This window comes from Nicotiana attenuata, unplaced genomic scaffold, assembly GCF_001879085.1.
Source record: "Nicotiana attenuata strain UT unplaced genomic scaffold, NIATTr2, whole genome shotgun sequence".
Taxonomy (NCBI): Eukaryota; Viridiplantae; Streptophyta; class Magnoliopsida; order Solanales; family Solanaceae; genus Nicotiana; species Nicotiana attenuata.
The window spans coordinates 65229-73931 of NW_017674328.1; the positions used below are offsets into that span (position 1 = coordinate 65229).

The following is an 8703-nucleotide window of genomic DNA, read 5'->3' on the forward strand; positions in this document are numbered from 1 at the left end:
TAGCAAAAATAATTTGTTGTTCCCGGTTTTTGAAGCATAAAGAGTCTCTAGCTTTTCCCACAATGATCTCGCATGTATCTCGTTCACAATATGGTTGCGAACATTATCTTCAACCCATTGTCGTATATATCCACATACTTGTTGGTGCTCGAAATCCCAATCTTCATCGGATATACTCTCGGGTTTATGAGCTGAAAAAATGGGTAGATGCATCTTCTTCACGAACAACAAGTCTTTCATCTTGCTTCTCCAAACATTATAATTTCTCCCATTTAAACATACCATCTTGCTCCTATTCGCCTCCATTCCGTAACAACCCGGATAAATAACCAAGGCTCTGATACCACTATTATGTCGAGGAAGAGGCAAACCCGAAAATAAAGAAGATAAAGAACACCAAATTTTAACGTGGAAAACCCTTCAAATATAAGGTAAAAACCACGGGATCATAAAGATCCAAAAAGCTCCACTATAATAATAATAGGGTTACAAAAGTTTTCCAAATTGGCTACACAACAAGGGCCAAACACGGAGCAACAATAACAACAAGAGCAACAACTAATCAATTGAAGAAAGAGTATAATTCCACCACAACATAATGCATTTATAGATACAAAACACAACGTAGCTAATTATGAAAATTTCCGTAACTAAACACTTTAGCCACAATATTTTTTTTCGTAGCATTCGTAGCAAAATGTAGCGTAGCTAAAAGTTAGCTACAAACTTTATATAACCTGTGGCTAAGGATTAATACTTATTGCTACAAAAATTTTGTGTTGTAGCTATATTCATAGCAAATAGTTTTATACTTTTGCCACGACAAATATATTTATAGCAAATCATTTTATACTCTTCCCACAATAAATTAATTTGTAGCTATTATGGTAGCTACAAAGTGATATAGCGTGGCAAAAGTTTTAAATTTATTTGCCACGGAAGTTTTGATATGTAACTGCAAAAGTATTTTTGTTTAGCCACGGACAAAAAGTTTCATGGCTACAAATCATACAAAAAAGTTCGAGATTAAATTGCTTTATTATTAATTTTTTTTACGGAATATTAATTTTAGTAGCAATGAAAGTTCTGATCACCCTGCTTATTCGCTATTTTATTTTTGTCTATATTTTCCAATTATCCTATGAATGTACATGTTATATTAAAACTAATAGTAATAATATATTATATTGAGACATGACTTATTCTACACAATTTAACATGTAAAAATTTTCACCAAAAAAAATTCTAAGATACACATTTATATTAATCAATTAATAGCATCTGCAGTACATAACTCTTTTATAGTAACTAAAATTTGACGAAAAGAACTAGCCGATGTGAGGCTTTATGGTAATAGAGATCTGAAATAATGTACGATATTCCATATAAACGAATATAAGCATTTGCTTTATGATTCGTGTTGTCACCCCCGTTTGATCTTGATGCTTTATATTACCACTCTCATCGCAGCTGTTGATCTTTATGAATCCAAGAATATATGAAGCCCTCTTCAAACTAGACTGAAATATAAAATAAAATAATCTTGTAAAAAATTTATATTTGAATTATCAGAACATATACCAGTTAGATGCATTTACAGTTAATAAGAAAAATTCAATGAATCATGGAATAAGAAAAATTTATCCATGTATCTGGTTAAAAAAACTAAACTTTTTTCAACACAAAAAGAAAAAAAAGCATTTAAATAAACATCATAAAATTTAAGAAGATGAGAAAAAAACTTACGGTTTGGCATTGATAATACAATTTTTCAAAGGAACTTTTCTCTTGAGCATCTTGTAAATTAAAAATAAATAATTGAAGTAGAAACACAAGTCAATTAGGTGTAAGGTACAAAATCTATCAAATCTGCACTCAGCACTTATCAAAAAATAAGTCGTAATATTTATCAAATTGCTGGTATAACCCGTAAAATTAAACTAAAAATCCCAAACTCAAGTAGGCGTAAAAAGATTCAAAAATATTATGATATGGAGACATGAGCTTACCGGGGAAGAGACGAACCAAGAAATTAAACTTTCTATCCATAAATGAAGATCGCAATGGGGATACACTCTTGTTGATCCTTTTGTCTTTCTCGCAGCCTTGAATTGCCGACTACTAAAAGTAAAAGAAAGAAATAACAAAGTGTGGGAGGGAGAGTGACGGCTAGGGTGAGGATGATTAGGTTTTGGTTTAGGAATTTTAGTTTGTGTTTCTTTTTCTATATATTTTGTTTTATTTTACTTCTTAATACTACCATAAATACAAGGGGGGAAATACAAATACCATAAATGCAAATAATGGTAAAAAAAGTACCTACAATAAACCAAAAGAGTTACATTTAACTATAGAAAAAAATCAACTATTTGCATGAATTAAAGATATTGTAAAATATTTTTTTCTTTACCGCTTTTCTATCCTAGATGATATTGTTTGTTTTATTATACGTTCATATTTCAATAATATTAACTTCTTCATTTTTAGTTTTAAGTTAGATTTATGATAATTATTAAGTTATTAAAATACTATTAGATCATTAAATCAATAACTTTAATACTTATCTAAATTGAACATAACTAGTAAGCAATATAGATATATACAAGAACATAATTGATTAAATGTAAGTTATTCATATATTTTAATTTAACTAATTATAATTATACTTTTTAAAGTATATTTGAAACTTTCAAGTAATATTTTGTTTAGAATGAATTATGATATTTATTATTTACCAAAAAATAAATTATGATATACCAGTTTGTTTTTTATACACCCCCTATATTAAGTTCTTAGCTTTTATACGAAATAAATTTAACAATGGTAAAAATATGTAACTATTTTTAAATACAAATTGTACTCAAATATAAGAATAATAATAGTGAAAATACTATTATTCTTAAATACAAATAATATTCACAATAGAGACAAGATCTCCTTCATGTATAAGGATAATATTAAATTTTCGATTCTTAGATTCAATGTATAATTTAACTTATGATAATTAATAGTTGTTAAGATAGTAAACCAATATCATTATAACATATTTTACTGTCTATAAAAAAATATAATTTAATCTTTTTCTTCATTAAGATTATCATTATTTTCTTGTGGTGTTAAATATGCTCCTTGTATATATTGGGAGCCTCTGGTCATTATCAAAATAAAATGCACCAACCCTCTCCCAAAAAAGCTCTTCAATATATGAGCACTTACTTTAGAATGACTTCTTAAATATATGATTAAGTGCTTTAAAAATAATTAAGGACCATAATATTACAAAGATTAAAGTTTTCAATATGAATATCTTTTTAGAAAATGTAAGTATACTTATTTAAAAATAATAAACTGTATACATAAATAAATATCTACAACTATTAATAATAATTTAAATTTACATAAAAAATTATATAATTAACAACAAGTGCAATCAAATAAAATATGAGTTTGATAAATCTAAGAAGTCAATTTGTGTCATGACCCTGACCACGAACCCGGTCGTGATGGCGCCTCTCGTGAAGACAAGGCCAGCCAATTGAACCAATTCTTATTTTTAAACAATTAAATAGCATAAAATTAGTCTAACCATGATTTAATAGCATTAAATAGCGGGAATACAGGTAACAATGCGGAAATCAACCCGACGCAGCCCTAATCGGGGTGTCACAAGTCACGAGCATCTATAGACCACGATACAAGTCTGCTAAATCCAATATCTATTACAAGTGTTTGAAGGACATAGAAATGACAAGATAATAGAGACACGGGGCTGCGGACGCCAACAGCTACCTCGTAGTCTCCGAATACCGCCTGGAACTGGAGGAATCAGCACTCAGGAGCGGAACCAGCGAGGCCTGAATCTGCACACACGGTGCAGGGAGCAATGTGAGTACTCCGACCCAGTGAGTAACAAATATAAATAATGACTGAAGGTAAGAAATCACATAAAGCACAAGGCATTCTATAATGAAGCAGTAAAACATCATTTGAAAACAGTAAATCGGTGAAAAATCCAGTAAAATCTCCTTTCAACAGGTACAACAGGTAAATAATATAAAGTAAACAGATAGAAGTTCGCCCCTCGGGCTCAGTATCCACAAATCCGCCCCTCGGGCTATATCTCAGTACAGTACCAGCCCCTCGGGCTCAATCTCGTATCACAAATGGGTACCCGCGCTCACTGAGGGCGTACAGACTCCGGGAGGGGCCCCTTACGGCCTAAGCGCAATAACAAGCCATCTCGTGACATCAAATCTAGGCCCTCGGCCTCATATCAATCAAGCCACCTCGTGGTGTATATGTATCTCAGGCCCTCGGCCTCAAATCAGTATCAGTGTTCCTCATAATATAGGCCCTCGACCTTACTCAGTCCAAAAATTATCACAAGCCCCTCGGGCAATAGTAAAACAGTATTTTCAGCCCAAACATCATTTAAAATATCCTTTAAGTCTTAAAAACTGAGAAAGAATGGCTGAATAGTAAAACAGTGGAAATTATCAGGACTGAGTTCAAGTAATAAGTCAAAATAGTGAGGAAATAGTAATAAAAATTCCCGATGGGTTCAAATAGTTGGCACGAAGCCCAAATATGGCATTCAGCCCAATCATGATGATAGCAAATAAGTTTCAGTCAAATATTCGGTAAAATCATCAATCGGGACGGACCAAGTCACAATCCCCAATAGTGTACGACCCCACGCTCGCCATCAAGCGCGTGCCTCACCTCAATATAATACTACGATGTGCGAATCCGGGGTTTCAAACCCTCAGAACATCATTTACTATCATTACTCAACTCGAACCGGCTAAATCTCTAGCTCGCGACGCCTTTGCCCCTCGAATCGGCCTCCACGCGCGTCAAATCAATCCAAAATCAGAACGAGGGCATCAGAATATGCTAAGGAAACAAAGCCCAAGCGAAAACAATCAATAAAGGGCACAAATCCCTAAATTAGCAATACCCGACCCCCGGGCCCACTTCTCGAAACTCAGAAATTTTCATATCATTAGATTCCTCGTCTCCCCACGAGTTCATTCATATCAAGAATACAAGAACGGAGTCCAAATCACCCCTCAAATCCCCATTTAGAGGTCTCTTAAACTCAAGCCCTAATCCTCCATTTTTAGCCCTTTAATCCCTTTGATTATAGCTTTAATCCATGAAATACTACCATAGAAATGTGTTTTAGGTCCACGAATCCTTACCTTAACGAAGTTCCCTTGAAATCCTCCTTCCAAATCGTCCAAAAGCTCTCAAGCCGAAGTTAAAAATGGTGGAATAGCTCAAACTCACGAAGGGAAATAACTTATATGATTTGCCCAGTCCTTTTCGCATCTGCGGCACCATAGCCGCTTCTGCGGTCATTTCTCCGCATTTGCGGAACTCACTTAAAGGTCCAAAATCGCATCTGCGATAAGCGATCCGCACCTTCGACTCCGCAGGTGCGGTCCCACACCGCATCTGCGGTTCCTGGCAAGGTCTCAAAAATCCGTTTCTGCGATTCATCTCACGCACGTGCGGCGCCGCACCTGCGGTCCCCAAACCGTAGGTGCGAAAACACCAGAAGCAGCAATATCAGCTGCTGCACCAACTCTCCAATCTCTCCGTTAACCATCCGAAATCAACCCGAGGCCCCTGGGACCTCAACCAAAGGCACCAACATACCCTAATACCTTATTTAAACTTGTTCCAATCATCAAAACACATCAAACAACACTAATTCAACCAAAACACCTCGGATTCAAGCCTAAGTTTCCAAAAACTTCCGAATTCCGCTTTTGATCAAAAACCCAACCAAACCACGTCATTTTGTTTAGCTACAACATTTTGTTTCAAATTCCGCTTTTAAAGCAATGTATTTCTTTAGCTACAACATTTTGTTTCAAATAATTTATTGTAACTAAAAGGTTACTATTGCTACAATAACTTTTAATGCATGGCAAAAATATAAAATTTGTAGCTATTTAGATAGTTATAGCTACGATTGTTATCAATTATAGCAAAAATGAGGAATTAGCTTTACCAATTTAATTTTCGTGGCTAGCAAATTTTACAAATTTGTAAATAGCCAGAAAATTCTAATTTTTGTGGCTATTGTTAGATATTAGCCACGATTTTTAAATTCGTAGCGAGGATTTCGTAGCTATAAATACATTGTATTGTAGTGTTCACAAAAATGAAGCTGCTGTTCGAGGCTCGAAATCAGATTCTACGGGCCTCCAAATCCGATCTTCACCGTTCAAATCCAAGATCAAGATGTTACGAACACTCAGTAAAAATTTCAGCCCGATCCAACGATTAACGAATCAGAAAATGTAATTTGAAGTTGGTTGGTCGGAATAAAAATTTGCAGCAAAACAAATATTTTTCTTCTCTCTTCTCTCTTGATGAAAGCTCTCTCAAAAACCACTCTTATGTGCTTAAGTCTTTCAAAGACTTGTATCAATGAGCATAGAATAATTCTCCAAGGTTGTCCTATTTATAGATCATGAGTGGTGCTTTCTCTTAAAGCCAAAACCCACTCAAAATAGGAATAAACACCGAATCCAATTCCAAATAGGAACGGAAACCAAAAGAGAATAGGATTAGGCTATTGGGCCTTTGGCTGGACAACATGGGCATGTGCCCAACACTTTGCATGTCTTTATTACCTTAATTCTTTAACGAAACATATATATGCGCCAAGGAAATACTACTTGAAAATTTCAATTGGCAAGTAAATTCTGATACAAGTCTAGAGTTCTAGCATTTTCAAAGTGATAGATATCTGATTGCATTACTAAGTTACGTGTAACCATTCACAACCCTAAAACCCATATTATTGCAAGATTTATTAAGCATCAATATATATAATTAGAGTAGAGAAACTTCTTATGACCTTCTTGATTCAGGTGTGGACCATGTGATTAGGTAGGGTTCAGGTATCTAAACACATGCTAGCAATCCAACTTATATGTTACTATCATCCAGATATGTTTTAAAATATTAAATTATAGTAGTATTAAAGTATAAGGCATCAGATCAACATGAATACATGATTAACCTAACCTAATTATAGTAAGAATTAAGTACTATTACTTTTTAAGCGTAGCATCGTTCGATGTTGCTCTTTGCAAGAATAGTGGGCTTCATGTTATTGGTAGATACGAAATCTTATCAAATATGCACTTCTAATTTTTTAAAACATATTTTAAATTATATGAATGGATTTTGAACGAAATGAAGCAGTTTTTCATTGTTTCATCCAAGTTCGCAGCCGTTTGCTTAGACTTTTGTGGAGTCCTTTTTTATAGTTTTTAAAGTTATTGATCAGTGTTCATTGACTAGTGTGCAATGGACGCACATGCAATTCTACTACCTAACCAATATTTATTGCGTTAAGAATGTTTTGAGCCCATAAATCCCTTAAATACTGAAGAGGGAATACTGACTTTCCATAAATATACAACTGAAAATTGCATGCTTTCCCACTTCCAGAATTACTTTTTCCAGTCAATAAATTCTCACAACAAGGGACTAGGGAGTAAATAACGTTCCATCTGTCTGCAGACTCATAACACATGTTTATTAACTCAATTTATTTTAATATATGAGGATATGAGAAAAAGTTATTGGAGCAATATTTGAGCATATGAGAAAAATATACTTTCTAATATTGTGTACGAGTAAAATCGGGGATGAAGTTATCCCCGGTTTTCTGATGAAGAAACATGGGACGACGTGGTTCATTACAGGTTCGGGTACAACCGAGGATTCCCCAAATCAGAGATTCCGAGGACGAATTAATGACATATTGAGATTCGGACATGGCCGAACATGAAAGGAATCGAGCTCGAGCAAAACGAAGAATCGAGGCTAAAGGAAAGAAGGTTGGAAAGGACAAACAAGGGGTCGAAATATCAGCTCTCAACCGGGTATTATGGCACAAATCTTGCCCGATGTCAGTTTCCTGACTTAGTAGAAGAGTAGTTTTTTTTACCTTATTTTGACTTGTACTAGGATTGAAACTGCCCTACTACATAAAGGGGAGAACCTCTTCATTTTTTTTACATACTGTTGACACACATATCAAAGCAATAAAGTTCATTTTTGTTCTCTAGCTACTAATCAAAGTGTTCATCTGCTTATTTATTTAGTAATTTAGTTGCAACCGGGCTCGTCTCGAGGGTTCGACCGGAGTCAATTTTCAGTGTTCATATCCCAAAGCCAGCTTAATTGTCCATCACGTTTGGTTTGATCGTTTTGTTTTTCTTTAATTTAATTATTTACTGTTCATAGATCATTCGTGTTAAATTAAATCATGTATCCTTTAAACCGCGTACAAATTTATTTAAGGATAAACAAGTATATTTTTCTCTTTAATATATGTTCTTCAGTAACACTTAAAAATAAAAATGCCCGTGATACTAAGAGACATTTCTCAGCTTTTCTCAATGAATCATTGGAAAAGAAGTGGATCATATGAACACAACAGCTAAGCAAAGGAGAATTGTAGATATCTATGGGTCAGTTTTATTTGAAAATTGATCGACAAGCTAGGATAGGTAAAAGTCCTCTGTAGGTCGTTTGCATGTATGTTTAATCATTTGGATTATTGAGAAGAAAAACCTCATATATTTAGGTCCCCTACATTCTTGGTGCCACAAAATACATATCATCGATCAGATGAAGTGCAAAAGATGAGACAAATAATCGGGAGCTTGG

General features: G+C 34.1%; 1 long non-coding RNA gene across 1 annotated transcript; it reads right to left on the bottom strand.

The window, feature by feature from the left end:
• Positions 1 to 1240: 1240 nt before the first annotated feature.
• LOC109218426 lies at positions 1241 to 2209 on the bottom strand. Its single transcript, XR_002066763.1, has 2 exons — positions 2010 to 2209; positions 1241 to 1520 (listed from the first exon to the last, which is right to left on the bottom strand). It is a non-coding gene; the product is annotated as an uncharacterized LOC109218426 (long non-coding RNA).
• Between the last annotated feature and the right edge of the window lie 6494 nt (positions 2210 to 8703).